Below are 9,139 nucleotides of genomic sequence, written 5' to 3'. Positions count from 1 at the left end.
CCGGAGGCACTGACAGCTCTCACACAGGCGGTAACGGTGGCTATGCAGCCGAGTCTTGACAAATTGTCAGAGCAGCTTTTAAAACTTGAAAATATTTTATCTGACACTACAAGCCGAACAACTGCTTTAGAATCTAGAGTGTCAAATTTGGATGATTCACAGAGGTCTCAAGAAACTACTTTACAGGAATTGCAAGCTCTTACAAAGAAACAGGCAGAGCGGCTGGAGGATTTGGAAAATCGCTCTCGCAGATCTAATCTACGTTTTTTAGGTATTCCTGAATCAGTCTCAGGTCCAAAGTTGTTACGGGCGCTTGAAGCATGGATGATGAATACCTTTTCTATGCCAGAGAGCTTGGGTCCTATTCGTATAGAACGGGCGCATCGGCTGGGTAAGGAACAGGCCCGGGAAGCGCGGCCTCGGATGGTTATTGCTAAACTATTGAATTATAACCATAAAGTTGAAATTTTGCGCAAGTATAAACAACTTCGAGAGGATTTAAAGTTTGAAGATTCTGAGGTGCGCATCTTTCAAGATTATTCATCAGCCCTGTCAGAGCGCAGAAAGCAATTTTATCCAATTTGTGCTTCATTAGCGGAGAAAAAAGTTCGCTTTCTTTTTTTATATCCATCAATATTGCGCATATTTCATCAGGGACAATGGCATGTTTTTGAAATAGCCGCGGAAGCTGCTCTTTATGTGAACACCCATATACTTACTCAGTTGGATCTATCATGACTGAGAGACTGAAATATGATTACACAGATTTTTTTTGATTTACTGCATTATGGATTTTAAGCTTTCATTGTGGGAGCTCAGGAATACTATTGTTGGCTATCTTGGTTTGAGCTTGTATTCCTATATATGTTAAATTATTACTGTTCAAGGGATCAGATATTATTGCTTTATGTTATGGATAAGCTGTTGCTTATAGGTTGTTTATAGGCTAGTAATATAGATATAATATTCTTGTACTAGTAGCGCCTCAGGGCCTGGAGTGGCATTGTTTTGTGATCTTTCACACCTCTGGGACCGCCTTAGGACGGACCTTTAGTTGTGACCACAAAGCTATGCGATGGGGGGTTAGGCTAGAATGGGAAGGTGGGGTGGGAGGGGATCGATTGGGGGGGAGTCCACTGCTATTGTATTGTTATTATATTGCTATTATTATTGTATTGTTATTGTTAATGAGTAAGAGCTATTGGACGCAAGAGGGTGAACATCTTGAAGTTATTGTAAGATTCTTGTCAGATAAATCATTTAATGTAATGAAGACACTTAGGCAGATTCTGAGTGTATTATGGCTGTCCTGGGTATGGCTGGGAACCTGGGTTGGTCTCTTTTTCCACATGATATATTTTTCGCTATTATTAGTTTTGTTTGAACTTAATAGCTAATAATTTGAGAATAGCCTCATGGAATGTATCTGGTATTACCTCCCCTATAAAAAGAACAAAAATTTTAACACAATTAAAACGACATAAAGTTGATATTGCTTGTCTGCAGGAAACCCGCTTGACGGAGGTAGAACATCAGAAATTAAGGAGATCCTGGGTAGATGCAGTATATGCAGCCTCTTCTACACAAAAGCGAGCGGGGGTAGCGATATTAATCCGTAAGTCTTTACCATACACAGCGAGAATGGTTGATATGGACCCACAAGGTAGATATGTACTATTACAAATGACGGTAGGAACATATTCTTTCTTTCTTTTGAACATATATGCACCCAATACTTATGATCATTCCTTTTTTGAGGGAATCATAGCATTGCTTTTAGAGCGACTTACAGATCCGGTATATTTAGCAGGTGATTTTAATCAAGTTTTAGACCCGAGTTGTGACAGGTCTGGGCCAGGACAAAACTCGAGCTTGTCTCAAACTAGAGGTATACCTTTCCTTTGTGCCACCTTGGATTTAGTTGATCCCTGGAGACTTTTACATACTACAGAACGGGATTATACTCATCGCTCCAGGGCACATAATACACAATCTAGAATAGATTATATTCTTACCACGAGTAGAGCATTTTTAAATGTGGATGCAGCGGTCATTGGCCCGACAATAATTTCTGATCATGCGATAATCTGGATTGATGTGAACACGGGATTTGGTATTCGGGGATCTGTACGTTGGCGTTTCCCTAGTTATTTATTTTCGGATGATCATTTTAAAACTTATATAATTTCTAAATGGAAAGAATTCCTGTCCTTTAATGATCAACATTGTAATAATCCGACGCTGTTTTGGAATACTGCTAAGGCTGTGCTTAGAGGAGATTGCATAGCTTATGTTATAGCAAGGAATCGTCGATTATCTCGGGGTATCATTAAGTTGGAGAAGGAATTAGTTAATGCTAAACGACATTATATACAACATCCTACACGTTCATCTAGGGAACATTTGATATCGGTGGAGGTGACCCTTAATTCTTATATACATGAACGTACAGTTAAAATGCTTCTATATCAAAAATATCGCTACCATCGATATGGTAATCGCGCAGGGAAATTACTAGCCCGATTGACAAAACAAGCTCGGGGACATCGTTATATAATGGGATTGAGGGATGTTGCGGGGAATATTCAGCATTCTACAGCACACATTGCACAGATTTTTACAACTCATTTTCAGAAGATATATGGTTGCCAGGACTCAGGAGCTACTCCCCTCATTCGGGATTACTTATCTGGCTCTGGATTATTACCACTTTCAGAGCCAGATGTTGAGTTCCTAAATACAGACATTACTTCTAAAGAATTGCTACAAGCTATTAAACATCAAAGGAATTTTTCGGCTCCTGGGCCGGATGGCTTCACAGCAGAATTTTATAAGCTATTATCAGAACAGTTAAGTCCTTTTCTTAGGAATTATTATTCTCAGGTAATACAGGATGAACATTTTCCTGTTGAAGCGAATGAGGCTTTGATTACTTTGATTTTGAAGCCTGGTAAAGACAATACGGCTCCTGAGTCCTATCGTCCTATTTCTTTATTAAATGTGGATATTAAAATTCTCTCTAAAATATTAGCCGAAAGATTAGCAATTCTTCTACCGAACATCATTGCTTCAACACAGGTGGGCTTTGTAAAGGGCAGACAGGCGGTACTTAATGTTCGCAAGGCGCTCTTATCGTTGGCTCATACACAATTTCATGATACCCCGATGATATTACTTAGTTTGGATGCTGCGCAGGCATTTGATCAAGTTGATTGGTCGTTTCTATTTGAAGTGTTGAACTTTATTGGAATTTCGGGTTGGTATGCATCAGCGGTACGTACGTTATACTCAACACCGAAGGCGAGAATACTTGTAAATGACATTATTACTGAACCTATATTAATTGAAAGGGGTACCCGTCAGGGGTGTCCCTTATCCCCTTTATTATTTTTGCTTTATTTAGAACCATTTCTTCGCACAGTGTCTCTGGACTCTGATATTGTAGGGGTAGATTTTGGGGATCACTCTTTAAAAGTGTTAGCCTATGCAGATGACATTTTATTTATGCTCACTAACCCACATCATTCTGTTGAAAAACTTTTGCAGGCGCTTAATGAATATAGATTTTACTCAGGTTTTACTTTGAATTACCAGAAGTCTGTTGCATTAGCTAGTCCAGTGACACTGCAGCAATCTTGGAGGGGACACTTTCCTTTTACATGGGCAATGTCCTCGATTCGTTACCTGGGTGTTTGGATCCCTAGAGATCTTAGGACTCTTTATGATAGTAATATTTCCTCATTGTTACATGACACCTTACATAGTTTACAAAACTGGTTCACTTTTCCTCTCTCAGTAGCGGGAAGGGTAGCTCTTTTCAATATGGTGATATTTCCCAAATGGTTATATCGTTTTCAGGTCCTGCCTCTGCTTTTATCCTATACACATAATGCTCGATTAACTAAAGGTTTACGACGCTTCCTTTGGGCTGGTAAACGATCCCGAATGTCATTCCTTAGGATGTGTTTACCTAAGGATAGGGGGGGTTATGGTTTATTGAATGTGCGTTGGTACTCTATGGCATGCCAGATGAGACACATTAATGATTGGTTTAAGGGGACATCTGATTTTTCTGCAACGTCACTGGAGTTGTCTTTGTTGGCTCCATTTCATGTGAGTTATTTCTTACATGTGGCGGATCCACAAATGCGTTCTTTGGTGTCTCATTATCCAATATTTACGCCAGCTCGGCGTGCATGGAAGTGGATTTGTAAATCTGCAAAATTGTCTTCTGGGGTTTCCTTATATTTACCCATCCAGGGCAATGGAGCCTTTCAACCTGGAATGCAAAATTCTGCATTTCAGAGATGGAGTGCTCGGGGTCTTCAATATTTATTTCACTTGTTTTCAGAGGAGGGGAAACTAGCAACTTTTATAGAATTGCAACAGTCATTTGAATTACAGCCAAAGGATCTGTTTGCATATTACCAAATCCGACATTATGTTCAGTCTCTCCCAAAGATTCATCTTACGGAAGATAAAAGGGAGGCTCTTTCGGAACTTTTTAGCCTTTCTGCACAACAGAGTATTCCTCTACGGTTTCACATAGTGGGGATTCGAGATGGTCAATCCGGCCCTAATTTGGACATTTTAGCGGCAACTTGGGCTGAAGATTTGCAATGCACGATAATGGCCCACCAGCTTCAGCGGGTACTGAAGAATATCCAGAAGGTGTCTCCTAATATCATCCACTGGGAAATGCAGTTGAAAATTGTTTTGAGACTTTATATTTCACCAGAACGAGCAGCCCGGATGGGGATAACTACATCTCATTCTTGTCCGAAATGTGCACTGGCTCATGCTTCATTGGGACATATGTTTTGGACCTGCCCCAAAATTCAACAGTTTTGGACATATCTTGGTCATTATACTACGATGCTTTGGAGAAGGCGATGGCTTCCGCAACCGAGAGCTCTATTCGGATATTATAATATAGCCACTCCTAAACCTAAAGGAATGACAGCTTTTATCTCTAGAGTGCTTTTGATGGGTAAGAAAGCAATTCTTACTAACTGGTTATCCCAAGATCCTCCTTCTAATGCTCAATGGAGAGCCTTGATGATAACTCATGCTACGCTGGAGCGAAGATCGGTGGGAGACTTTGAATATGGGTCGGGTCGTGGATTTCGTCAGACCTGGGAATATTTCTGGCAGGATCTCACACCATATGCTCGAAGTAGACTCTTGAATCAATAGATTTACTTTTCACTCTCAATTTTTTTTTGTGGCATTGGACTCTTGGGGTGGGGAGGGAGGGAAGGGAGGGAGGGGGAGTGTATTCAATATTATTTCCTGACTATGCTATTTGTTTTATTTGTTATTTGTTGAAATAAAAACATTTGAACATAACATTAACCACAGTTTTATTACAATTAACATCAATGTTTTAACCCTTTCAATGATCAATCCCCACAGTAAGATTATCCTAGAGGAAGAGTTGGGGCTCATTGGTTGAGCTGCTGCCTCTGCACCCAGAGATTGTGAGATCAAATTCTGGTGCTGTTCCTTGTGACTCTGAGCAAGTCCCTTAATCCTCCAGTGCCCACCACTTTGAATATAAGCTTTGAAATGCCAAAGCCACAAAAAGGCAGTATTCAATTTCCCTTTCCCTTTTATCCTTCCCTCCCCCACACACACCTTCTCAAAACAGCTAGTTTAAACTGAACTAGCCTTCGATTAACAAAATAATCACCCATTGTAAAACATCCAGATCTTGGTTATTTGTGGTGTCGCAGGATCCAACCCCCACTCATGGTGGTGGTGGTACCCATGAGCAAACACCATATTATCATTGACACATCTCCTTATTCCCCTTCCTTAGCCACATCCAGGACTTCATACCCCCATCTTCCTGCTACACTCTAGCTACAACCATCCTATCCCCCTCTCTATGAACCCACCTACAAAAGAAATCAAGGCAAAACCTATCCCAACCACTCAAACCCAATAAAACCACTCTAGGCCACCCAACACCAGCTACAGCTTCGAAAACGCTGCACCTGCTTCCATCCCAAAGGGCAGGGATGGCGAGAAACTTCCCTTTTCCCAGCAAGCTACTTCCTAGCTTCCACCTCACCTCCCACCCGCAAATGACACCTTCGCAAAACAAATGCCACACAACTCTCCCTGTCAGCACATCCCGCTCAAACCTTTCATTTCATCTCAATGTATTTTTAGACTGGCTTGAGAGCACAGTTAGGAGTAACAAAGACTCCACATAGTTTAATATGCTCAAAACTGTGAAATGTTCTATAACTGGGATAATGGCTTCATCAAACTATTTGCATGTCCTATTTGCTAGTAAATTTAAGTATAATGAATATTAACAGGTATTTTCCTCAGGAATCTTCTCCTTAATTCTCCTTTATGATATGCAGCTCTCAAAGCCAAAGCAAATTCCATCCAGAGGAATATCGGGGGAGGTTAGAGGCATTGCCTTTCCTCTCTTCTAGCTGGGTTTAGTAGCACTTCTTGTCCTACTCTGTCAATTCCAATCCGGCAGTCTTGGAACACAGGGTTCCTGTACCTCCTGCTTTTGGAAAAGAGTCCAGCAGCTTGGTAGGATCTGAGACTGGTTCCCACTGAGTCAGTGACTGTTTTAGTCCTAGTCCTATTTCTCTCAGTAAAGAAGATGCTGTTGCTTGGAGGTAGTAAGTATATTAAGGCCCTCTTTTACTAAGGTGTGCTAACCGATTAGCTAATCAAATTAGCACACGCTAACACATCCATAGACTAATATCAGGTAACGCACCTTAGTAAAAGAGGGGTAAATGTAGAAGGAATACCCAGAGGTTCTGTTAAATTCTTGTCCCCTGGCATAAAGGTACTCTGGCTGAGGGTCAGAAATCAAAACAACATGGGGAAAGCAAGTACTTATCTCTGGGATCAGGAGTAGAGAATGACACGGTGACGGTTTACCCGCGGCCACCGCATTTAAGCCGCGGGTCACCGCCGAAAACGGGGAAGAAAACTAGCAGTCGCTGCGGTGACGGGGACAAGGCCATTCACCGACCACGGAAACGGTGAACAGGTTTGTCCCCGCGGGCCAATGTACCCCCTTCTAGGAACCGCTATTTACCTGTGTTTCACCGTGCTCCTCATTTGTCAGATCAACCCTTCCTGCCAATCGCAGCAGAAGGGTACCCAACCCCTCCTGCCGGTCCTCCCAATGGCCTCCCCTAAGATCGCCGGCAGGAGGGTACCCAACCCCTCCTGCTGGACCCCCCCCCCCCAACGAACCCTCCCACCCCGGAACCCCCTTGGTCTTACTTTCCAAGTTGGACCGGACAGCTCCTCGCTCGTCTGGCCAGCAGGCCTGCCTCCGTCCAAATGAGGCGGGCCCGCCCCTCCCCTCCCCTGCCTCCCAATGGCCTCCCCTAAGATCGCCGGCAGGAGGGTACCCAACCCCTCCTGCTGGACCCCCCCAACGAACCCTCCCACCCCGGAACCCCCTTAGTCTTACTTTCCAAGTTGGACCGGACAGTTCCTCGCTCGTCTGGCCAGCAGGCCTGCCTCCGTCCAAATGAGGCGGGCCCGCCCCTCCCCTCCCCTGCCTAACCCACAGGATCCTAGGGCCTGATTGGCCCAAGCACCTAAGGCCCCTCCTATAGCGGGAGTGGCTTTAGGTGCCTAGACCAATCAGGCCCTAGGATCCTGTGGGTTGGGCAGGGTAGGGGCGGGCCCGCCTCATTTGGACGGAGGCAAGCCTGCTGGCCATACGTGTGAGGAGCCGTCCGGTCCAACTTGGAAAGTAAGACTAAGGGGGTTCCGGGGTGGGAGGGTTCGTTGGGGGGGGGTCCAGCAGGAGGGGTTGGGTACCCTCCTGCTGCGATTGTCGGGAGGGCCGTTGGGGGGGTCTACAGGAGGGGTTGGGTGCCCTCCTGCCGTGATCGCTGGGGGGAGGGGAGACTTGCAGCCGTAGCCGCGGTCACTATGCTAATCACGGCAGCATTTAAAGTACATGTCGTTTTTGTTTTTGCATTGCTAGCCCCAGGGGTGGTGGAAGATTAGTGATTGAAAAACTGTATAAAAAATAACTATTTTAAATTTAGTGATCAAAATGTGTCAGTTTTGAGAATTTTTATTAATTAATTTTTTCTCTGCGTGTTTTGTTTTTGTATAGTTATTAACTAATATTTAACTAAGTTTTAAAGTTTTAAAGAATGTTTCCTTTATACGTAAATAAAGAAAAGTGAATGGGATTGCAGTGGCGGTGACGGGGCGGTGAATGGGGTGGCAGTGGCGGTGATGGGGCGGTGAAGAGGATGGTGAGACGGGGACGGGGCGGTGACGGGGATGGTGAGACGGGGACGGGGCGGTGACGGGGATGGTGAGACGGGGACGGGGCGGTGACGGGGACCAATTTTTTCACCATGTCATTCTCTAATCAGGAGCATCGAATTTTGATACTATTTGGGATTCTGCCAGGTGCTTGTGAACTGGATTGGCCGCTGTTGGAAGCAGGCAATCAGTATGACTCAGTGTGGCTATTCTTATGACCGTCCCCCCTGAACTGGGTATTTAGGTAAGTTCAGTCCAGTTTTCCATCCAATAGATGCCGCCTCCTAGCCTGTCTGTCAGAAAAAAAACAAAAAAACCCAGAGCCCCTGTTCTGGCAACTGTTGGGGGTTACAAAAAGATCAACACCATTATTCTGATAGAGCACTGAAGGATCCAGCACTGCCCATGGTTGAACCTATGTGGCCTCTACAGATGAGTAACTGAAAATGCACTTTATTATAACATTAATTTTGTTCTAGTAGACTACAATTGGTCAAATAGGTGCTGTTACTTGAACAGCACCATCAAAAATCAATTAAAAACCATATCTCAAAAAAAGATATAGCAGAAAAGGTTCAGAGAAGGACAACCAAAATGATGATAAAAGGGATGGGATGAGTTCCCTATGAGGAAACGCTAAAGCGGGTAGGATTCTTTGGCTTGGAGAAGAGATGGCTCAAGGGTGATAAGATAAGAGGTCTATAAAATACTGAGTGGAGTGGAAAGGATAGATGTGATTCACTTGTTTACTCTTTCCAAACCTACTTGGACTAGGGGGGCAATCGATGAAGCTCCTAAGTAGTAGATTTAAAACAAACCAGAGAAAATATTTCTTCACACAATGTGTAATTAAACTCTG

This window comes from Geotrypetes seraphini, chromosome 5 (assembly GCF_902459505.1).
Source record: "Geotrypetes seraphini chromosome 5, aGeoSer1.1, whole genome shotgun sequence".
Taxonomy (NCBI): Eukaryota; Metazoa; Chordata; class Amphibia; order Gymnophiona; family Dermophiidae; genus Geotrypetes; species Geotrypetes seraphini.
The sequence above is the reverse complement of the archived record's forward strand: the minus strand, read 5'-3'. Positions refer to the sequence as shown.